The following is a 25,457-nucleotide window of genomic DNA, read 5'->3' as shown; positions in this document are numbered from 1 at the left end:
ATAAGCTTTCTGAGAGTTTACAAAACTTGACTTTGACCAATGCTAATACGCGGACTTAAATAAAAATGGAGGGAGTACACATTTGTTTTCTTAGTTTGTAGTGAACTAATCATTTCTTGAAATTGTGAAATAAATATATTAGGCTATTGACTTCGAATGTAATGGTCTATACAATTCAATAGTTACAATCATTGTCGAATCCCAAGATGTATACAAGGTCTATAGTACTTCACAACATGCTCAAACTCACATAATCCTAGTCAAATGAGAATCTAAATGCATTTGATAGTTATTACTTTGTAGGATGCAACAAAAACAACCAAAACTCTACATCAGCCATTATAGAAGCAACATTTTGACATATCCCATTGTGTGAATGAAATGTGCAGAGAGAACTTTTGAAGATGGAGCAGATAGGGCGGGAAAGATTGTATGTATGTGGAAGAGAGAGTAGGAGACAAACCTAACGAGACAGAGAGAGAGAGAGAAAGAGAAAGAGAGAGGAAGAAGTTAGGTCTATGAGAAAGATGGAGACATGTAATATACATAATTCTGTATGCGTGGAAGGCGAAGAGACAACATGTTTGATGAGAGAGCTGGAAAAACATGGACGAGAGGGGAAGGATCTCATGGGTTGAGGGATTGACAATTTTGTGCGGGGGAGAGAGGGATTGGTAATTTTGTGCAAGAGAGAGAGAGGGTGGGGGGAGGAGTCAGTCAGCCGTCGTCACATCACCCTGCTTCCAAATGACCCCGCATTCTCTAGCGCGGTGTGGTCGCCGTCTTCGATCTGCTCGATGCCCTCTTTGAAGATTGAGGTTTGTGCATGTTGGGGTGCAAAGAAGCACAAGTGAGAGTGGTCGCCGTATAACCTTGGATGGGGATGAATTGTGTGCTCGGGGGAGTGTGTGTGTGTGTGTGTTGTGTTGCGCGCGCGCGCGTGCGTGTGTGTGTGTGTGTGTGTGTGTCAGATATTGAGCGAAAACAAACCTAAGGAGAGAAATGGGTATTCACGAAGAGATTGTGCGGGCCTTGAGGTGGGCAGGGGCCGAGTGAGGGTGTCAAAATGTGCGTGTTGATGCATATGTTGCATGCGATCGTGCGAGGGACGGACGAATCGAGAGAGATGGTTGTTGTGTTATGGATGGTCCTCTCTCTCTGTCTCTCTCTCTCTCTCACACACACACACACACACACACACAAGTAAACTAGAAGACCGTTCTCTCATGTATACACAATGTATCGGCATCTATCTATGTCTCACTCATGCATGATCATTTGCACATTCACACCTCTCTATGTCTGTATCACACGCACACTGTCTTCGCATTGCCCTTCCGCCACAACACACATATGGACACATACACACGTTCTCTCTCAGTCACACACACAAAATAAGTATTAAAAAACTAGGGCGCACCTAAAACGTCCAAATCCAAATAAACACAAACTGGAGCTAAATTCAAATATATGGAAATATTGCAGTGTCAAGAACTTTCCCAGGAAAAAATAGTTGAGTAATATTCAAGGATTGTTTTCACGCACACAAAAAGGTTTGGTGGATGTCCTTCGAGCGCGACACGGTGACGCACCGTTCAATCGACCGCGCGGCCGCGGTTCACGCGCTTGCACAGGATTCCGTATCGTGGCTTTGGTACTAACTTCAAAAATAATAATAAAAGCGCTGCCTAAGTCTAATGTTTACGAGTACTAGTATGGTTTTCTTTTAAGTTTGACCAACCTCATATAAAACTAAAGTAAGCTCCCATACGCGCACTCATCAATATGCCACCGCCACCGTTGCGCATGCTGGCGCCCGCCTGCTCCGGCCAAGAATTTCTCGCCCATCACTGCCGTGTCGCCGCCATCCCTGTGCCATGAAGCCGAAGGCTCGCCAGCACACGTCGTCTGCAGTCCCTCCTCGCCATGCCGCCGCGCTGCCAAGCACGCAAGCAGCTGGTGGAGCCGCGTCTATGCACGCAGCATACGAAGAGGAGGACGAGCGCATGCTCCAGCACGCTGGCGAGGAGGAACTAGCGTGTCATTGTCGTCTCCGCCCGCACGGAGGAGGCGCACATGGTGGCTGTCGCGGCGGAAGCCGGTCGCGAGTGCGTCGAGCCCGCAAACCGGGTGCGGACGCGGAATCTACCTTCGAGACCTTGAATGCCACGTGGATCCTGCAATCTGAAGGAGCAATTTGGGTCAGTCGACTCATGTGAGCCGTTTGATGCAACATGGATGGCTAGAAGGGCTTCTTCCACCTCTTCTGATGTCTTCTTCCTTCGCTCCGTCGAACTTCTTTCACAAATCGACTGACCCAAATTATACTACTAGTACGAACGTATTAAGTACAGTAGGAACACGAAGGTACGAGCAGTAGTACCAACTGCAAGAAGAACAGTAGTAAGACATAGTACTAGTACTACTCTACGTACTAAACAGTTCAAATAATGAGAAAGAACATAAACATAGTTCTGCTGGGGCCTCAGCACAACACACCCTTGAAAATAAACTAAGCAACTAGTCAGCTTGACACTGCAGTAGAACCAGCATGAGTGACGACACTGCCACCTACTCGGAGTCCCAGTCCACGTCCTCGACTTCGTCCTCGTCCCTCTTCCTCTTCCTCTTCGCCGACGCTTCTTTGCTTGAACCGGACACTGGGCTCTGCTTCTTCATCCAACCCATGTAGATATTTAAACAAAGGTAGGCATCCATTGCTGCGAACAGGATGTGATCTTCATCTAATGTCTTCGACTCCCATGCATGATGAAACTCGTGATGAGGTTTCTTCAGTTTAGCGTACGAATGATCAATCATGGCTGCTGCCAGGGTCAGCATTGAAGGTTGAGAGGAGGACACCAGGCTTGCCTTCTGGAGATCGAAGGGCTGGCCTACAATGAGACCTATCTGACGCAGGACATCCCTGTCGTTCTTAAAGCCTACAATAACGAATTTCACTCTTTTGTCCTTGAGGAAGTTCTTAAAATCCTGGCACTCAACGTCGGCATGGCATATGTGGTAGACCAAGCAAACGTTATGTATGCAAACCTGGATCACGGCGGGCTTCTTCCTCTCTTTGTCCTTTAGATCCTTCTCTCGTCCCAGGACTGTGGTGTACTCAACATCTAGCCCAGCGATGCACTCATCCGTTGAACTGTTGAACATGCGTAGGAAGTGAGCAAGCCATGCTTTCACCGTTGCAGATCCACGTGTATAGATGATGATGAACTGATCGCCGGTGATGGCTCTAACCTGGTACTCAGTGGCGACCATGGAGATTTGGGAGGCCATGGATTTTGGAGGAGGGTTTGGAGAAGTTGAACTGTTGTACCCCGGAAAAACTGGGAGCGAACTAATGTGAATGGACGGGACGATTAGGAGCAAACTGTTGTGAGGTAGAAGACAGGGACAAGTAGGGCGTGCGAACGGCGTGGGGTTGCTGGCTTGCCCAGTGGATAAACGGCTGCAAGCCCCCAAAGAGTTCTCGAGAACTATGCGGGACCCACTAGATGTCATGTCTACTAGACCCATATCGTAGGCCTGACGGTATAGCTTCTGCCTGTTCGCACGCCATGCCGGCGCGTGGATGTAACTTCACTTAACTCCGTCAACCGTCGCGCCTCCCACGACCTTTGCCTCCCTCGCGCGGTCGCGCCCTTTGAGACTTCGACCGGCTATAAATGAGCAATTTTTTTGCCTACTCCGCATGCATGATACTCCCTCTGGTCCTTTTTACTCCCGTCAACCGTGTGCAAAGTGTTTGACCAAATATATACTTTTTTTGAACACCACCTTATATTAATTAACCATCCACACCAGTACACTCATTCGATACAATATTCACCACACAGGGCGGTATGTTATTTACAAGAATACCATCTAATCTATTGTCAAAGCTATAATTAGCGATTAAGTGTGCCACCTTATTGGCCAATGGCTAATCTTTGACAATTGAAAATTGTTGATCAACTTCGAGATGCTCAACACTTTCATCTTCAGGTCACGCATAGCAGACCTGTCATAGTCCCCCGATGCAAGAGACGCTACCACAAAAGTGCAATCAGTCTCTAAAATTACAGGATTATGAAGAGAAATACCTATGTAGAGACCGGCAATGCAAGCCCTAAGCTCCTCTTCCTCCATGCTTTGACAGGCATCAATGAAATCCCATGACCAAATTTATACTAAAAATATCAATATCTACAATACTGATTATAATGAGTATAAGAACTACGTTTTATAATGAGTGTAAAAATATTGATTTGACATTGTGAATGTTGATACTCCCTCCGTCTAGGTGAGTAAGTCATCTTAGGTTGTCACCGTGACCAAGGAGGAGGGGAAAACGAGAGACATTAATGTTTATTTGCTAATTAAATAGTATTGCATGCAATGAACTAACCACTGCATGTCATGTTTGATAGTCTCAGGTCATTAAAAGCATGCACACCCTCATCTCTTATTGGTTGATATGTCAAGAAACAAGAAACGAGGTAGAAGTTAATGCACCACGCCTATGTGTTTTGGGATTATTTGGTTTTCGTAAGATGACTTACACACCTAGCTATTAGAGTACCACTACCTCCCTTCTAGTTTAAAGGGACCGACTCAAAAATTTCACCTACTCTTAGCAAGATAGTAGAGGCAGTGGAATAGTTTTTGATGTCTGCAAAAGTACTCAACTAATGTTGTCGTTCTTCGCAAAAAAATGTGTTTATCAATGCATGCATGAACACTAGTTACTCTAACCCCCCTCTCTTCTTTAATTCTTTGCCACATCAGCATGTTTGCTATTCCCGTGTGCATGATACCAGCTAACATACCACCATGATGGCCAGCCTTAATCATCGCATGCAATAATTTAGTGCACCTTGAAACATGAACATGTGTGGGGCGTGTACGTTTTTAATGACTTGAGACTATACCTAGCCCAGCATGCAAAATGACTTATTATGCACCGTTCCCCATACCTGCAGGGAGCCCGTTCGTCTCCAAATCTTTTCCTCTCCATGTGTGGAAACAATATGCCTGCCAAACTCTCCTTCTCCCTCTGGCGGTCCCACCACTCCACCCCATGTGAAAAAATCTGCATGCATGACTCTCCTCCCCCCACGCTCGTCCAATCCGTTGTGACCAGCAATATTTCCACCCCTTCGCTCCCCCGTAATTTACTCCAACAAATATGCCCACGTAGCTTTTACTTAACTTCAGGTGCATTGGGTCACTTACATACGAGCCAGCAGTGTACTAGCCCACATGTCAGTGACGCAACTGGACCTGTAGTTAAGTCAGTGCAGCTCATTCCATATCTTACGTAGGTGTGCCATTGCTCACTATAAATATTGCGCCTCCCACGACATAGCTATCTCCTCCCCTTCACGTTCACGTTCATCACTATCTCCTCCCCCTCCCTCTCACGTCGACCACTATGGCATCACCCCTCCCAAGCCCTAGGATCCCCTCGCTGCACCATGCGGACAGTCATGTGTCGCCGTTCCGTTCCTCGCCGCCACTAGTCGAGGAGGTCGCGTCGGCGTTCCGCTCCTCGCCGCTATGCTACGCGTCGCTGTTCCGTTCCTCACCGCCACTAGTCGAGGAGGACGCGTCGGCGTTCCGCTCCTTGCTGCGACGCGATGCGTCGCCGTTCTGTTCCTCGCCGCCACTAATCGAGGAGGACGCGTCGGTGTTCCGCTCCTCGCCGCGACGCGTCGAGGTGGACGCGTCAGCGTTCCCAATCTCTCCAGGACGCACGTCGGAGGATGCGTCGGCTCCCCGCTATGAGGAGAACACCGCGCCGCCCGCCGAGCCCCCCAGCCTTGAGGAGCTTTGGAAAGAAATGGATGTTGCCTTGTGGGAGGCTTTGCCTCCAGCAGAGCGCGCCAAAATAGAGGCAGAGAAGAAGGCCGAGGAAGAGAAGTGCACCGTGCAACAAGCTTTCTGGGAGATTTATGTCGCGTCCGAGAGAGTCAAGCAATTGGTTCTTTGGCAGAAGGCTCGTGCGAGGGCCGTGAGGGTGGCGGACGACGCCCGTGCCGACGCCCTGAGTGCAGTCGGGCCCAAGTGCCTCATCTACGCTTGGCGGTACATGGACCGGGTGCACGCTTCCAGCCAGGAGGAGTACCTTTTGGCGCCGGATCACCACACTGGTGAGATTGCGCTCGCTCGCCGGCAAGCCGCCAATCAGCACCTCGCGAGTTGCGAGGCTGAGGAAGAGGCATTGTGTTCGCGCGCTGGGAAACGGCCGCGCACCAGGGCACTCGTGGCGCGCCGTAAGCGCTCCTGCGAGCGTCGTGGCTTTTAGGAGGAGTATAATTTTTGTTTCGTAAGGCGATCTCATTAGTTTTGGGACGCAAATGATAAATCCCGAACGTTCATGAATTTTTAGCGTCCTTAATTAAGTATGTAAAAGGGAAAGTTTGGAAGCGTTGTGTACTATTACGCATTTTGCAAGTACGTGCATATAGCACAAACTTTACTATATACTATCGGACTACACGTCTCTCTCGATATATGCTTGCGGACTGTGCTACTCCCTCCGTCCAGGTCAATAACATCTTTGGTTGTGCACGGTGACCAAGAAGGAGGGAAGACTTGTACACCTAGACGGAGGGAGTACTACTATTACTTATGTACATGCAAATGCACGTTTTAACATTACGATGCGGTTTTTGTAAAAGTAGAAAAACAGCACTAGTCAAGCTTGTGAAACGATTCAATGCAAAACAAATGCAAAAATGCTCATTTGATTGTTTACTTTTAGCTTCCTTCTCTGTGGTTATTTCTCTATCGTACTTTGTATGGAGTATCTCACTGGTTGGAAAGGCATGCAAATTCCCAAACCGCTTCCTACACCCTGTATCGAATTTTTTGCCTAACAAGTTGTGTCGTGCAATTGGAATTCCAACTTGAGTACTACTACTAGTAGGAGTACCAGGGGCCAGTTCTTTTAGGATTCTAGATTAGTAATCCCATAACTACTACCTTCGTCCTGGTTTATTGGTCCCCATTGTAATCTGTGTCAAATTTTGATCATAAATTTAACTAATTAAATGTTAGTGCATGTCACATGCACTACTCCATCCGTCTAGGTGAGTAAGTCATCTTAGGCTGTGCACCGTGACCAAGGAGGAGGAGAAAACGAGAAACGTTAATGTTTATTTGCTAATTAATAGTATTGCATGCAATGAACTAACCACTTCATGTTGTGTTTGATATCTCAAGTCATTAAAAGCATGCACACTCTTTATCTATTATTGGTTGATATGTCAAGAAACAAGAAACGAGGTAGAAGTTAATGCACCACGCCTAAGTGTATTGGGATTATTTGGTTTTCGTAAGATGACTTACACACCTAGATGCACCGCGCCTAAGTGTTTTGAGTAACATTTTATCAGTTAAATCTTTGGTCAAAATTTAGCACAAATTACAATGGTGAGGAATAAACCAGGACGGAGTAGTAGTTTAGAAGCCCAAATAAATGAGTGAGGCGCCTTATTGTTACTCTCCACTGTGACTAGTCTTGTGGGAAAAGCTGGGGAAGCCGCCAAAAGAACTGGCCCTAGGAGTAGTATCTAGGGATCGAGTGTGGGAGATGAACCGGAGAAAGTAAATGCAGAGAGATGAAATGCAAAAAAGACGGAGGGATGTGATGGTTGCTTGTCCGTTTATTTTACCAGGCCATTTATTACTGGGAGTGGTTGGGTTTTGTGATATGACGGCTTTACTGCCGCGCCACGAGCGGGGTGAGAGGTGAGACTCCCGTGCAGCGCCGCCCTCTACACTTGTACTACATCGGTCATGGGTTATTAGTCCCCCATTGAATTTAACTGAAGATTTAACTTACAAAATGTTAGTGCATGTCAACAAAAACTATATCGTTGGATTCGTATTTGAACATAGTTTTGGTCATAGCTCAATACTTGTGGTCGTGGACCGCTAGAAATAGAAGAAGCCCTATGATTTTGAATGATATAATTTTAGGTGACATGCATCAGTATTTATCGTACTATATATAATGTTAGTTCAATTTTTGGTCGTACTAATCTATAGTAGTAAGGTGCCCGTGCGTTGCACCGAAGAGTGAAATGCATTGATCAGGGAGTTGTTTATTTTGACAAAGGATGTGGGGGTCATCTCATGTGTAACGGGTATCGATAGGTTTCTTCGGATATTATCTCATCTCTAGATCTCACAAACATCCGGGTGAAATAGATAAAAAGGTATCTTTTGCAAACAAAAGCGTTCAACTGTTCAACCTGCATCCAAAACTTGTGAAGAAATAACACTTATTGTGCTTTGCAAGAAATGATCTTTAAGAATTAGTTTTTGAGTATCGATTGTTATACATGTTGGCTACAGATGACATGGCACTTTCTTATAGTCAACAGTTGGCTATACTATTAAGTAATATTAACCATGCCCTTATACACCTAGACGGAGGGATTAAATCAGGATGACTTGCAAGGGGGCAGAGGAGATGTATGAAATGGTTCATCGTAAGTCTTTCACCAGTACTGTAGTAAAAAGTCATACATGGAAGATTCAGACTAAACCATAAATGGATACACTTCTATTCATGCGCGATACTCCAATAGAGCAAGATCATGCATGGAAGACTCCACATGCTTAGACAGCGGATTACATTGAGCGAAGACTAATGATCAACATTTAACTTGATAATGCGTATTTTTTTAGAAGAACAGGGAGGCTCCTCCCCGGTTCCATTATCAAATGAAAGCCAAAGTGTCTTACATCAGCTCACTGAGAGGAGCAGTTCAAAGGAAGGACTGCGGCGAAAGCCACTCAAGTTTAATGACAAGCTTACAGAATCAAAAGCGGCAAAACACGGGCCATAAGCGCCCACACACACACTACATGTTTTCTAAGTGCACTTGATAATGTGTATGTCCAGGTGAACCACCTTGGAGTCTCCGTGCACCGAGTCGGCGGGTAAAGGATGGAACGGATGCCATGGGTTTTCCAAGTCCAAATTGGCGGGATAGTCCCAGCTCCTCAGAGTCCAAGTCTGTCCGATGAGGCTGGTTTCGCCGCACGCGCCCGGAGGGGTAGTAACATTGACCACGCACCCATACATCTGCCTCGTGTCAGTGTCAGCGTCAGCGGCGACGCCCCTGACGCACATTACAGAGACGGGGTGGCGGCCTGCGCGGGCCTCGCCGGTGCCCACGATCAAGATGAAGATGCTGCCGTCCTCCTCCGAGACTAGCTGGCGGCGGTGATCCTCCATCGACTCCGGCATGGTGAACCGGTAGCACGTGTCGTACTTGATGTTCTCCGCCAAGGGCCAGTAGTGACCGCTGCACACATCCGTGAGGTGATGCACCATGTCAGCCAGCGAGCCACAAAACGGCATCGCGCACTCATAGCAGTGGACGAAGGGCTCCTTGGAGGCATCGACTAGGCCGTCCATGAAACGGGAGTGGCTGTAGGGGACGTTGCGCCAGTTGAATATGTGAGCAAGTTACTACGAGATTTAATCCGAATAAGCACAAAATAAATCATGACGGCTATAACAGAGATGAAACTAATCATGTGGACTAGCATAGTAGTAGGATACAAAGTAGAAACATGAATTCTACCACGATTTCAAACAGGAAGGACAGAAACACATACAGTGCAACGGGAGCAGCACCGTTGGCGTTGAGGTTGTCGCCCATGTCGTTGAGGAAGAGGTTGCCGAGGTCGGGGAAGAAGTCGTCGTCGGTGAAGTCGTGGCTGCCAGTAGTCGCGAGAGTGCGCTCCCTAGATTTCAACAGCGCCCGCCGAATAGAGCGCGGGAGGGAGTGGCTGTAGGGGACGTTGCGGCCGCCGAATGGAGCGCAGGAGTAGCACACAAAGCAGTAGATGGTGTCCTTACTAGTAGTCCCTAGTCTCTATCTATCTATATCTATATATATCTACTCTTATAGAAAACCGAGTTGGTGATGATGGTATGCCTACCATCTTGTAATATAGACCGTCCGATCTATATCTGACGGATAGAAAGCCAACTATGACAATTTTACAAAAGATGCCCGCACTTCTCTCCACATTCACAGATAAGGCCTTACCTCGTGCTCCTCCCTATGTCTCTATCTCTACAAGTACTTCTTTTCAACAAATCAAATAGTGCTGCGCCGACTGCTGCACGCCTGGCTAAACACGCCTCCTCGCCTCCATCATCACCAACTGAGTCTTTTATAGGAGTAGGAGTAGAGAAAAAACCGAGTTGGTGATGATGGTGTGCCGTCCAATGCACGGGCATCTTGCTATTTTTTTTGCATATAAGTCCAAACACCACGTAGACACGGTCTTTGAGCACGGGTCATAGTCGTTCCATGATCGGGCATCAAAGTTTGTAACTATTTTAGATTAGAATATACTACTCCTCTAGTGCTAGTAGTAGAGCAGAGTCGTACTCTACTACTCTACTCTACCAAGCTAGGGCATAGTACTGTAGTAGGTACTGTAGGGAGTACCAGTACTGTGATCACTCAAGCAAGTTGTCTGGCATCGATATGACCCTACACTGCTGGTATGTGTCTCGTAAGTCAAGCGGCGTGCTGTAGTCATCATCACCTGTCCACTTCCCGCAGCACATATTCGCTTCTCCATCTTTGTCCGCACATAATCTCGTCCAAGCTTCCATCCCTGCTAAGGCGCCTCCCCCCCCCCTCGTCCGAAACCCAAGCACTAACAATGGCAGAACCGAGCAGCGTCCGCCGAAAGAGTGGCTGGAATTCGCTCCCCACAGAGGTAATCAAGCTCATTGTTTCACGTGTGGACAATCTCAGTACCATGCCGCTCGCCGCGTGCTCGTCGGGGCTGTACCGTTTACTCAAAGCCCTCAGGCTGGAGCTTTTTAAGCCAGCTCCTTGCTTGCTGATGCCGCCTGATCTTCAGAAACAGCGTGTCATGCAGCATAATGATCATAGGGTGGCGAGTATCAACCCCCTTCACTATGATCCGATCCCCGTCAGCCTCAGCTACATTAACGGTATGTACTGGGTCGGCATGAACATGTCTTGAATGGTGCTCGTCGACGGTCACGGCAGCTCGATGCTCGTGGAGGTCTACACCCAGCGATTGATCCCCCTTCCTTTGATTAACACTGCATTACTTTGGCACCGCGGCCCAGAATACTCGGAATCTTACAGTAGCCAACATGATACCAAGTTTGATTTGCTCAAGGTTGTAATCTGCCAAGTGCCCACAAGATCTGGGAATTATAAAGATTTCAGGCTAATTGCGTTCTTCAACCGCGGTCTCGCCTATCTGACAAGTCACTGCGGTAAGTGGATAAATCTGCACGTCCATCGCAGGATCATACATCCTCCATGGTTCTCTGATGCCATTGAACACAAGGGCTTCATTTACGCTGTTGACTCCTTCTATGGCTGGACGTATTGCTGGCCTACTCCAGTCATTGCTACAAATGGCTGTTACAGCAGTATGTTACTTTCCTATGATATCATGATGTCTTGCTTATATTACTGTCAACATTTACTGAAAAAATATTCATGCTCATAACATGCTGTTCTTAAGATTGACTAAATCAAGAGCCCTTTTTTATTTGACTCCAACTTGATATGATGTTGTAGGCCGCCTGGTGTCCCTACCCTTCCTAATCCCAGAACCTTTCAAAGAAAAGCGGCATGGCAGTTGCAGGTGGTTCTTGGCTCGATCAGACGACGGCGAAAGATTGTTGATCGTTCGCATGTACCGGATGTGTTGTTTTGCGGAATACAATCACAGTCACTGCAAGGTCTTTGAGCAGGATCCCAGCTTCTCTGGGCCTTCAGGAATTTTTGACTGGAGGCTGGTAAGTAGCCTTGGTACACGCTCTCTGTTTGTCGGCCTGAATTATCCGATTAACCAGGAGATAACCGACAGCAAGGATCATGATGGCAGCATGGTTTCATTCATCAGGCAAAACTGTGTGTACACAGCATACCATGCGTATCTGCATGCACCATACCCTGATATGTGCCGCCACGCTCTGCAGCCCAAAGTAGGAGAGAGGGTCGCAAGTATCAGACTTCGACCTACTGGCTGGAGTTTCCCCCGTCAGGCACCCATCTGGTTCAAGCCGTCAGCCAATCTCCACAGCTTAATAAATAGTAACGTCTAACTGAGCCAGTTAGTTAGATGCGTACACTTGGTGTAGTAGGATCTTTATTTAGTTTGATGCATACACTTGTTCTTTTTTGGTAGCCCTTTTGTAATGATAACTGATGTTTGGTTTGGAAGAGAGAGTTGCGTCTTCACTCTTCTGGCCTGCTTACTGCTTCTGTTGCACCCCCAGCCCTGGTTGCTGCTGCTGCTGTTTTCAATGTACAATTAGTAGTATATTTCGTCTGTTGGTTGAATATAAATGTGTTGTTAGAACGATAAACACAATGTTTTGGAAGTCGTTGCATGGTTCAATCCTTTAGTGCCCCGTACCGTACGTAGCTCATACTATTTTTCATACGGAACACATTTTCCACTTGTTGATAACATGCAGCCCACTAATGAAGGCCCAATAGAGAAGCCCATAATTAACTGGAAGGGAGGCTCTCACATGAATCCGGCCCAAGTACATGCTCATGGTCCCCTAAACATAAATAAGTAAATAAATAAATAAAGCTAAATGCTCATGCACCAGTTCTTTGGGAAAATGGGTAGCCCAGTATTTCTTTTTGAAGAATACCCAAGCTAAGCCTATTTGTTTTCTCCGAATTACTGGCTGCAAATCTTTCAAGACGAGCAAATGGGATATTAGTTTTTTTTGAATTTTGTTCTTCACTGATATCTTATACGTATTTCATTGGATTTAACATGACATCATACTAATTTATTTTTAAATTTCTTTTAGTATGGCTATTAATTTTTGGATTAAGAATATTTCGTTCCCCAGCAAAAATTTCCCACATATTTAGTTACTGACCAGAAAATGGCTGGCAATTCTAAAAATGGAAAACGGGCTGCAATAAATTCCATATGAATTAGAAAATGAATAAAAATTATAATAATAATAGCAAATGGGCTGTACACGCCACAGATTTCGAGGCTGACTTGTTTACGCAAGGCTTTGTCAGTGAACACATGATTCTAGCCGTCGTGCTTCTTCAATCTTTGATCTTCCTGCTCTAGCCGCGCAAACTAGCGCCGGCGGGACTGCCTGCTCCCTCCTCTTGTGGCCCGTTGTGATGCCGCGCAGGCTTCCCCGGCCCACCCTACTCCCTCTGCTGGCCTGGCCGCACGCAATCAACTGCCTCCTTATTACACGAAAAAAATGATTCCTCCCACTAACATATGGGGCGCACCGGTTGGGAGGCTGACCTGTGGGCCTACTACGTTGACGCGTACGCAGGGCTTGTCAACTTAGTCAACAAACGATTCTAGTAGCAGTAACCATTGGATTTGAATCAAACAGTCCTGCTGCTTCTTCAATCGCTGCTCTTCTTGCACCAGCCGCCCAATCCAGCGCCGGGGAGACCGCCTGCTCCTGCCTCCAGTGGCCGGTTGTGCTGCCGTTGAGTCCTCATCACCCCCTACTACTCCCACCACTAGCCAGGCCCTGCGGCGACGGCAACCTCACACCGCAGCCGAACCAGTGAACCCTCGTACTCCTCTCCACGTGGGCATCCACTGCCGCGTCTTCCCTGGCTCTGCGTCGTCCCCTTCCTAGGCCTCGCCGTCGTCCACTGCCTTGGTGCTCTTGGCGCGGCGTGGTCAATGTGGTCAACGACATTCCATCGGGAGAGTACTGTACGTGTAGAGGTTGACAACTGGGTCAACGACCACAGCCCAGTTTTTTTGTGATTTGCCAAGTAAGTCTCTTTGCCAGGTCTATTGGGCTGCAAATCTTTCAAGACGAGGAGAGCTTTCATTCGGCTAGCAGAGAAAATGGCCCATCAGTAATGAGAAATGGGCTGTACATTTTTAAAACACATCAACCCGGCAATTAGTTTCAAATATCTTTTTTTTTCATTTCAAGATTTTAAATTACATTAATTTTATGCGTGGAGAATTTGTTGGATTTTATATTGATATACATTTATTTTTAAAATCAGTTTGAATGTGAGTCAAAATTTCGGGATTAAAAACAGTTCGGACCGCACCGAAATATGAAAAAATTTGTATAAGTTTTTAACTGTGGCCACAATATGGGATGTAATGCTAACAAAAAGAATATGGGCTCCAAAAAAACCCTTAAGAATTAGCAAATGGGCTATAAATTATTAAAAATAATGGCAGATGGGTTGTATGCTGTTTTCCACAGATTTGAGGCTTTCCTAAAAAAAGGTTGACGCACAAGCAGTGACTGTTGGATGGCCATCCAACGGCCGTCGTGCTTCTTCAATCTCTGCTCTTCCTGCTCCAGCCGCTCAAACAAGCGCCGGCGGGACTGCCTGCTCCCTCCTCCCCGCGGTCGGCTCTGACAGCTCGGACCCACCAGCTAATATCTTCGTATGCAAGGAAGTGCCTCCTTATTACGCACAAAAAAATGAATACTCCCCCTGTTAGCTGGGACCCACTATAGTGGCAGGCTGACTTGTGGGCCTACTAAGTTGACGGGGACGGAGGGCTTTGTCAACTTAGTCAATATGCACGATTCTATCTCCAGTGACCGTACGATGTCCATCCAACGGCCGTAGTGCTTCTTCAACCTCTAGTCTTCTTGCTCCAGTCTTCTTGCTTCAACCCCTACTACTCCCACCGCTGGCCAGGCCATCCCTCTACTCACCCACACCCCATGTTATTCTGCGGCGACGGCAGCCTCACACCGCAGCAAACCAGTGAACCCTCGTACTCCTCTACCCGTGGGCATCCACTGCCGCGTCTTCCCCGGCTCCGTGTCGTCCCCTTACAAGGCCTCGCAATCGTCCATCGCCCTGGTACTCTCGGCGCGGCGTGGTCAACATGGTCAAGGAACGGCTTCCATCGGACGTGGACTGTACGTGGAGAGGCTGACAGCTGGGTCCACGGCCGCAGCAAGGAAGTGCCTCCTTATTACGTGCAAAATAATTATTCCTCCACCTGACAGCGGGGACCCACCGGACGGGCCACCATATTTCGTGAAAAAAACATTTCCCCCTGACTACTGGAACCCACCAGCTATATCTTCGCACGCAAGGAAGTGCGTCCGGGCAATAAAAATGATTCGCCCCCGTGACTGCTGGGACCCACCAGCTACATCTTCGCATGCAAGGAAGTGCTTCCGGGTAAAAAAACGATTCGCCCCCCTGACTACTGGGACCCACCAGCTACATCTTTGTAGGAAAGGAAGTGCCTGACAGTCGGGACCCACCTGGTCGAAGCGTACGTAGCGTTGTCATTCTGATCGTGAACGTGTACGTACATACTGGTCGATGTAGAGGCGCGCACGTGTCGTAGTAGAGGCGTGCACATAGCATGTACATGTACATACAGTAGCCAGGGTGCAAGAAATAAAATACGGCCACGTATGTGTACATACGGGCGGGGTCTCGAACGCCTACTCGCGCATACGTACGGCGAGGGCTCGTGTACATGGCTGGGTCGGAACAGAGAAACAGCATCGTCATCGTGTTCATGGGGAGGCAACGGAATGCGTCGTGTTCATGGGGAGGCAACAAAATGCGTCGTGTTCATCGGGAGGCAACGGAACGCGTGGGAGCCAACCGGCTGGGTCGGAACAGAATGCGTGGCCGTGTTCATCGGGAGGGCTTGGACGGAAAAGGCGATGGAAACGAGGCCTGACGTACCGCAAAACGGAGGAAACGGACCTCCTACGGTCCAAACGGGGGTCCTGTTGATCGGGAGGGGTGTGGCATACCGCAAAACAGAGGAAACAGACCTCCTACGGTCGAAACAGGGGTCCTGTTGACCGGGAGGGGTGTGGCGTATCGCAAAATGGATGAAACCGACCTCCTACGGTCAAAACGGGGGTCCTGTTGATCGGGAGGGGTGTGGCGTACCGCAAAACGGACGAAACGGACCTCCTACAGTCGAAACGGGGGTCATGTTCATCGGGAGGGGTGTGGCGTACCGCAAAACGGGACTCCACGGGATACTGTTCATCTCCACCGTCGACCTCCTCCAGCCTCCACGGGCTACCGTCGACCTCCTCCAGCCTCCACGGGCTCCTGTTCATCCAGCCTCCACCGCGCGCTACTCCACCGGCTACTGTTCAACCACCCCTCCATGGGCACCCCTCCACCGTCTACTGTTCATCCATCCCTCCACACCACGGGGTCCTGTTCAACCACCCCTCCACGGCCACCCCTCCACCATCTACTGTTCATCCAAACTCCCCCGCAACGCTCACTGTTCATCCAAACTCCCCCGCAACGCTCATTGTTCATCCAATCGATCGGCTTCAGTTAGCAGCAGTAACGAAGGAATCTCTCCATCGCGTTCAGTTAACAGCCATCGATCGATCACTCGGGTTCAGTAATGCGTAGCCTGCAGTGCAATTGTTCGGGTTCAGTTAGAGCCCAACGCCTCGCTCGGGTTCAGTTAGAGCCAACGCCTCGCACACACGCGCGTACGTGTACGAGAGAAACGCGCATCGCTCCGCCCCCGACCTCCCACCGTAACCGGCAACTCCCCGAAATTTTCCTCCCCCTCGCTTCTACCACGATTTTATCCATCATGGACGTCCCAAAGAATGTCATGCAGCTACGTCTCCGGCCCGCCCAGGACGAAAAGCCCATTTTCTGTCATGATTTTTTGTCATAGAAGTAGGAGCCCACCACATCTATGATGATACCGGGTTTTGTCACAATGATCGTCATAGAAGTGTCATATGTATGATAGAAAAAAAATTCGTTCGGCCCAAAATGTCATGGATGTGTCTTTTTTTGTAGTGTAGTACCAAGGACCCCGAGTCTGATGATGAGAAGACAGGGAAGGGAAAGAAGAACTACAACGCCAAGGGTCAGCAGCATAACCCGGCGAATCAGGGGGGCAATAACAAACACAAGGCTGATGGTAGCTCGGAGTTTGTGGCTAATACCAATGCACAGGGCAATTATCAGCGTCGTAAGGGGAGGTCGCCTCCTCGGAACAATTGACCAGGTCCTACCCTTGAGCAGTTGTTGAACGAGCCCTGTCCAATACACGGCACACAGGAGAAACTAGCTACTCACCTTTGGAAGGATTGTTCCATTATGAGAGCTTTCAAAAATTTGGACTCGTTTCACGGCAATCCTGGGCCAGGCGGCGGTTCAGGCAGCGGCGGTCCTCAGGGCCCGGGTTATGGAGGTGGTGTTTTCAATTCCGGCTTCCAGGGCCACCAAAATAACCAGGGCGGTCATAATCAAGGTAATCAAGGTGGTTACAATCAGCAATCAGGCCAGGGGGGTTAGTGTCGGTGTCAAAACCGGTGGATCTCAGGTAGGGGGTCCCGAACTATGTGTATAAGGCTAATGGTAACAGGAGGCGAGGGACACAATGTTTACCCAGGTTTGGGCCCTCTCTATGGAGGTAATACCCTACTTCCTGCTTGATTGATCTTGATGATATGAGTATTACAAGAGTTGATATACCACGAGATCGTAGAGGCTAAACCCTAGAAGCTAGCCTATGATTATGATTGTTGTTGTCCTATGGACTAAAACCTCCGGTTTATATAGACATCGGAGGAGGCTAGGGTTACACAGAATCGGTTACAGAGAAGGAAATCTACATATCCGAATTGCCAAGCTTGCCTTCCACGCAAAGGAGAGTCCCACCCGGACAAGGGATGAAGTCTTCAATCTTGTATCTTCATAGTCCAACAGTCCGGCATAAGCATATAGTCCGGCTGTTCGAGGACCCCCTAATCCAGGACTCCCTCAGTAGCCCCTGAACCAGGCTTCAATGACGATGAGTCCGGCGCGCAGATTGTCTTCGGCATTGCAAGGCGGGTTCCTTCTCCGAATACTCCAAAGAAGATCTTGAACACAAGAATCGTGTCCGGCTCTGCAAAACAAATTCCACATACCACTGTAGAGAGCACAATATTCCACAAGTCTAATCTGCTGACAACTTCTTCATAGCGTGACATCATGCCGCGGCCCGGTCATTATTCGAACCGTTTTTCTCAACCTGCTACTGCACATCTTGCGAGGCGGTTTTATTGGCACGTCTTGTCGAAGCAGAGATCGTGTTCCCCCTTATCATGGGATTCTCATCAATACGGGCGTGGGTAACCCAACCGTGCCGTTAGTACGACTCCTCAGTTTAGGCAAGTTCCAAACGGCCGCGCGGAGGACGCTTGATATTCATCTCCTTTATAAAGAGGTCAAGACATGTCCTTTTCTTTCCATGCCTGATCCTTCCCTTCTCCCACCTCGATTTCCAACACCCAAGGTTTAGTCCAAGCACTCCGGACCTTCAACCATGTCCGGATCCGACCTTCAAGGCTGGTGGATGGCCTCTTGCATCACAGAGGAGGACATCAAGAAGCTTAGGGAGGCTAGGTATCTGACCGCCGAAATCCTTCACAGGCTTCCTACTCAAGGGCAGGTTATTCCCACTCCCAAACCTAATGAGGGCGTCGTATTCATCTCCCACTTCCTCTGAGGGCTAGGCTTCGACATTCATCCCTTCGTTAGAGGGCTCATGTTCTATTACAGGCTAGACTTTCACGATCTAGCTCTAGATTCCTTCCTTAACATCTCAACGTTCATCGTTGTCTGTGAGGGATTCCTCCGCATTACCCCACACTTCGGCTTATGGCTCAAGACCTTCAATGTGAAGCCGAAGATGATCAACGGGCGACACGCGGAGTGCGGAGGTGCTATAATATGCAAAGGTGTCGATGCTTTATGGCCAAAGGGTTACTTCCCGGAGGTTTCCGACCTATGGCAACGGGAGTTGTTTTACATCACAGCACCTCGAGGGAGGAAGTGGGCGGCCGCCACGGCCTTCCGCTCTGCCCCTCCGCCACAACTTGCATCATGGGTCAACAAGGGGCTGGACTGGGGATCGGTTGATGACGTGCGGACATTGCAAAGCCGCATTCGGGATCTCCTCAAGAAGGATATCTCGTCAAAGTAATTCAGGTAATGCTAGTTCGTCGGGTCTTGCCGTGTCAACGTCGACCTCTCCGTATGTGGGAGTTCAACCCGGAGGGACCGCGAACTGTTTAGCACTTCTTCGGCAGGACGCTTGAAGGGATGTATCAATTATTCTTCGGATCATCAATAAAGTGTACGGACACAACAGAGGATGCAGGCCTCAACTGCAACCGTCCAGATACCCAGGTAAGTAACTCCATGACCGAACATGCTGTCATTATATTTGCCGCAACATTATTCTGAAAACCCACCCTTGGCCAGGACTGGATAAGAAAGGCATAGAGGATCAGGTGTTCGGCCCCTCTTCCCGAAGATTCGCCGGATCCTGTACTAACCAGGATGTTGGCTCGCGCACCTTATCAAGTGCCATCAGGGGAGGACAAAGAGAGGAATGGGAAAACCAAAAGCGGACTTCATGCTGGAGGTACGTCACGCATCCTAACTGGGGAAATTAGTACCCCCGTGTCGGAGGATGAACGGGGAGGGGAATCTAGCATCCCCTCTTCCCATGGGAAGAAAAGGACCGCCCCTGAAAACTCGGAAGCCGAGGTCTCCAAACGAGGGAAGAAACCTTCATCAGGGGGCCTTGCCCCGGAGGGCAACATTGCTACACAACGCCCACAGGGGGGCCATCCATTAACCGAGCCGTAAGTGAACAAAGGTACTTAGTAAGCATACCCCGTTCTTTTCCTGAGAATAACGACTGAGACATATGTTTTGCAGTTCGGCTCATAGCTTCCCTCCGCAATGTTCGTCCTCGTGGGATCTTCTTCCGGAGATGATGGAGAGCGAAACGCCTCCTTGTACTTCTCCGCCTCATGAAGCGGACGATCCTGAGGTGTCGTCCCAGAGGGTCTCTCCTGATTCGCAAAGATCGAAAGGTAACTCTTTGGCCGCCCAAAGTCCGGGGTTTCCGGCTCCTAGAGAGACCAAAAGGAAAAGCCCTGAACTGTCCGATATACAATTATATCGGACACATTGACGGGTCTTCTGCAGCAAGAAGCTATCTCAGAGGCACATCATACCTTAATGGGTAGGGTGGTTGAGAAGATAGCATCCGCGAAAAGCAGGTTGAATGAGGCTTTTACGAGCCTACTAAGAGGCTTTGAGGTACGCAAAGTGATATTCTTTGATCGTACCGCAAGCGCAAGGTGCACTTTGTATAGGTAGTAGCCCCTGAGATTCTGGTTGCCATCGGACGAGGCGAGCAGAGGATCATAGTCTCTAGTAATGATGGTGCCAATGTTGTGTGCAGGCGGCTGCAGCTCCAGCGGCTGACCGGACTGCTGAATTTGCCGAACTGAGGCGGCAACTTGACGTGGCGGATGCAGACATCACGCTTGTGAACAAGCGGCTTGACAAGGCACAGGGTATGTATATTTGGGTGGTCAGCAAATATTAATAAGAGCATGATGCTAGGATTTATAATATGTTTTGACTGCAGATGGTGCTGCCGCCGTGGAGAACCTTCGGGCAGAGCTTGCCCGGGCCAAGGAGCAAGTCAAGAGAAGCAATGCAGCCGTCGTGAAGGCAGCTGATGAATTAAAAGCTGAACAGGCTGCTCATCACCAAAGTGAGGATAAAATAGCCAACATGACTCTTGAGCTACAAAATGTCACCAGTCGATATGAGCTTCTCGAAAGGGAAAACCAAACGAAAACGGCTGACCTGGAGAAGGCCTTACAAGTGATACGTCTCCAACGTATCTATAATTTTTGATTGTTCCATGCTATTATATTACCCCTTTTGGATGTTTATGGGCTTTATTTTACACATTTATATCATTTTTCGGACTAACCTACTAACCGGAGGCCCAGCCTGTATTGCTGTTTTTTTGCCTATTTCAGTATTTCGAAGAAAAGGAATATCAAACGGAGTCCAAAAGGAACGAAACCTTCGGGAGCGTGATTTTTGGAATGAACGTGATCCAGAGGACTCGGAGTGCAAGTCAAGAAGCAGCCGAGGCCTCCACGAGATAGGAGGGCGCCCCCCCCCATAGGGCGCGCCCCCTGTCTCGTGGGCCCCTTGGGCATCCACCGACGTACTTCTTCCTCCTATATAAGCCTACGTACCCCGAAAACATCCAGGGAGCCAACGAAACATAATTTCCACCGTCGTAACCTTCTGTATCCGCTAGATCTCATCTTGGAGCCTTCGCCGGCACTCTGCCGGAGGGGGAATCGACCACGGAGGGCTTCTACATCAACACCATAGCCCCTCCGATGAGTTGTGAGTAGTTTACCACAGACCTACGGGTCCATAGTTATTAGCTAGATGGCTTATTCTCTCGTTTTGGATCTCAATACAATGTTCTCCCCCTCTCTTGTGGAGATCTATTCGATGTAAACTCTTTTTGCGGTGTGTTTGTCGAGATCCGATGAATTGTGGGTTTATGATCAAGTTTATCTATGAATAATATTTGAATCTTCTCTGAATTCTTTTATGTATGATTGAGTTATCTTTGCAAGTCTCTTCGAATTATCAGTTTGGTTTGGCCTACTAGATTGACCTTTCTTGACATGGGAGAAGTGCTTAGCTTTGGGTTCAATCTTGCGGTGTTCTTACCCAGTGATAGAAAGGGTTGCAAGGCACGTATTGTATTGTTGCCATCGAGGATAAAAAGATGGGGTTTATATCATATTGCTTGAGTTTATCCATCATGTCATCTTGCTTAAGGCATTTGTTCTTATGAACTTAATACTCTAGATGCAGGCAGGAGTCGGTCGATGTGTGGAGTAATAGTAGTAGATGCAGGCAGGAGTCGGTCCACTTGTTGCGGACGTGATGCCTATATACATGATCATGCCTAGATAATCTCATAATTATTCGCTTTTCTATCAATTTCTCGACAGTAATTTGTTCACCCACCGTAATACTTATGCTATCTTGAGAGAAGCCTCTAGTGAAACCTATGGCCCCCGGGTCTATCTCTTATCATATTTGCTTCCAATCTACTTTTATTTGCATCTTTACTTGCATCTATATTATAAAATATATTTATCTTATCATACTATCTCTATTAGATCTCACTTTCGCAAGTGCCCGTGAAGGGATTGACAACCCCTTTATTGCGTTGGTTGCGAGTTCTTTGTTTGTCTATGTAGGTGCATGGGACTTTTGAGGAGCCTCCTACTGGATTGATAGATTGGTTCTCAAAAACTGAGGGAAATACTTACGCTACTATTGCTGCATCACCCTTTCCTCTTCAAGGAAAACCAACGCAAGCTCAAGATGTAGCAAGAAGGATTTCTGGCCCCGTTGCCGGGGAGGTCTTCGCTCAAGTCAAGACATACCAAGTACCCAAACAAACCCATCTCCCTCGCATTTACATTATTTGCCATTTGCCTCCCATTTTCCTCTCCCCCAATTTACCCTTGCCGTTTTATTCGCCCTCTCTTTCCCAATCTCCTCCTCTCTTTTCGCTTGCCTTTTTCTGTTTGCTTGTTTGTTGGATTACTTGTTGCCATGGCGCAAGATAATACCAAATTGTGTGATTTCTCGAATACCAATAATAATGATTTCCTTAGTACTCCGATTACTCCTCTTAATGATGTTGAGTCTTGTGAAATCAATACTGCTTTGCTGAATCTTGTTATGAAAGATCAATTCGCCGGCCTTCCTAGTGAAGATGCCGCTACTCATCTAAACAACTTTGTTGATTTGTGTGATATGCAAAAGAAGAAAGATACGGATAACGATATTGTTAAATTGAAGTTATTTCCATTTTCACTTAGAGATCGTGCTAAAGTTTGGTTTTCGTCTTTGCCTAAAAATAGTATTGATTCTTGGAACAAGTGCAAAGATGCTTTTATCTCTAAGTATTTTCCTCCCGCTAAGATCATCACTCTTAGGAACGATATTATGAATTTTAAACAACTTGATCATGAGCATGTTGCCCAATCTTGGGAAAGAATGAAATTGATGATTCACAATTGCCCTACTCATGGTTTGAATTTATGGATGATCATATAAAAAATTTATGCCGGTTTAAACTTTGCTTCTAGAAATCTCTTAGATTCGGCCGCGGGAGGCACATTTATGGGAATCATGTTAGGAGATGCTACAAAACTTCTTGATAATATTATGGCTAATTATTCTCAATGGCACACCGAAAGATCTTCTAGTAAAAAAGTGCATGCTATAGAAGAAATCAATGTTTTGAGTGGAAAGATGGATGAACTTATGAAATTGTTTGCTACTAAAAATACTCCTCTTGATCCCAATGATATGCCTTTGTCTACTTTGATTGAGAATAATAATGAATCTATGGATGTGAATTTTGTTGGTAGGAATAATTTTGGAAACAATGCTTATAGAGGAAACTTTAATGCTAGACCGTTTCCTAGTAATTCCTCTAATAATTATGAAAATTCCTACAATAATTCTTATGGTAATTTCAATAAGATGCCCTCTGATTTTGATAATAGTGTGAAAGAGTTTATGATTTCTCAAAAGAATTTTAATGCTTTGCTTGAAGAAAAATTGCTCAAAGTTGATGATTTGGCTAGGAACGTTGATAGACTTTCGCTTGATGTTGATTCTCTTAAACTTAGATCTTCTTCTACTAAGCATGATATCAATGAGTCTCTCAAAGTAATGAGAATTTCCATTGATGAGTGTAAGGAAAGAACCGCTAGATTGCGTGCTAAGAAAGATAGCTTTATAAAAGTGTGTTCTTCTAGTTTATATGAAAATAATGATGAGGATCTTAAAGTTATTGATGCGTCTCCTATTAGATCTATGTTTTGCAATATGAATCTTGATAATTATGGGGCTGATGATGAGTCAACTTTACCTAGAAGGCATCCCAAGAATTCGAAATTTTTAGATATTGATGCTATATTTGGTAAAAGTGGGATTGGAGAGGTCACGACTTTAAATAGTATTGAACCCACTATCTCGGATTTCAAGGAATTTGATTATGATAATTGTTCTTTAGAAGGTTGTATTTCCTTGTTGCAATCCGTTGTTAATTCTCCTCATGCTTATAGTCAAAATAAAGCTTTTACCAAACATATCGTTGATGCCTTGATGCAATCTTATGATGAAAAACTTAATTTGGAAGTTTCTATACCTAGAAAACTTAATGATGAGTGGGAACCTACTATAAAGATTAGAATTAAAGATCATGAGTGTTTTGCTTTGTGTGATTTGGGTGCTAGTGTTTCCACGATTCCGAAAACTTTATGTGATATTTTAGGTTTCCATGATCTTGATGATTGCTCTTTAAATTTGCACCTTGCGGATTCCACCATTAAATAGCCAATGGGAAGGATCGATGATGTTCTCATTGTTGCAAATATAAATTTGGTGCATGTAGATTTAATCGTTCTTGATATAGATTGCAATCTTTCTTGCCCTATTATTCTTGGTAGACCTTTCCTTAGAACGATTGGCGCGATTATTGATATGAAGGAAGGGAATATTAGATGCCAATTTCCATTGAAGAAAGGCATGGAGCACTTTCCAAGAAAGAAAGTCAAATTACCTTATGAATCTATCATGTGGGCTACTTATGAATTTAGTGCCAAAGATGGCACTCGTTAAATCTATCTTCGCTTTTATACCTAGCTAGGGGCGTTAAACGATAGCGCTAGTTGGGAGGCAACCCAATTTTCTTTGTGTTTTTTGCTTTTGTTCCTGTTTAGTAATAAATCTTGCTTCTACCTTCTGTTTAGAGGTCTTTTTATTTTTTAATTAGTGTTTGTGCCAAGTGGAACCTATAGGATAACCTATGATGATAGTTGATTTGATTCCGCTGAAAAATAGAAACTTTGCACGCACAAATTTAGTTTTGTTAAATCACAGAAACGTGATTTCGCGTTTATTCTTTTTGATGATGATCAATAAACAAATTTTTCAGGACTTCCTATTTTGGTAGGAGTTTTAGAGTTCCAGAAGTTTGCGTTAGTTACAAATTGCTACAGACTGTTCTGTTTTTGACAGATTTTGTTTTTCGTGTGTTGTTTGCTTATTTCGATGCATCTATGGCTAGTAAATTAGTTTATAAACCATAGAGAAGTTGGATTATAGTAGGTTTAACACCAAAACAAATAAGGAATGAGTTAATTGCAGTACCTTATGTGGTGGTTTTGTTTTCTTTCACTAACGGAGCTTATAAGATTTCCTGTTGAGTTTTGTGTTGTGAAGTTTTCAAGTTTTGGGTAACGCTTTTATGGACTATGGAATAAGGAGTGGCAAGAGCCTAAGCTTGAGGATGCCCATGGCACCCCAAGATATTCAAGGATAGCCAAAAGCCTAAGCTTGGGGATGCCCCGGGAAGGCATCCCCTCTTTTGTCTTCGTTCATTGGTAACTTTACTTGGAGCTATATTCTTATTCGCCACATGATACGTGTTTTGCTTGGAGCGTCGTGTATTATATTAGTCTTTGCTTTTTAATTTACCACAATCATCCTTGTTGT

Source organism: Triticum aestivum, chromosome 2B, assembly GCF_018294505.1.
Source record: "Triticum aestivum cultivar Chinese Spring chromosome 2B, IWGSC CS RefSeq v2.1, whole genome shotgun sequence".
In the NCBI taxonomy this organism is placed as follows: domain Eukaryota; kingdom Viridiplantae; phylum Streptophyta; class Magnoliopsida; order Poales; family Poaceae; genus Triticum; species Triticum aestivum.
This window is presented reverse-complemented; position numbering follows the sequence as displayed.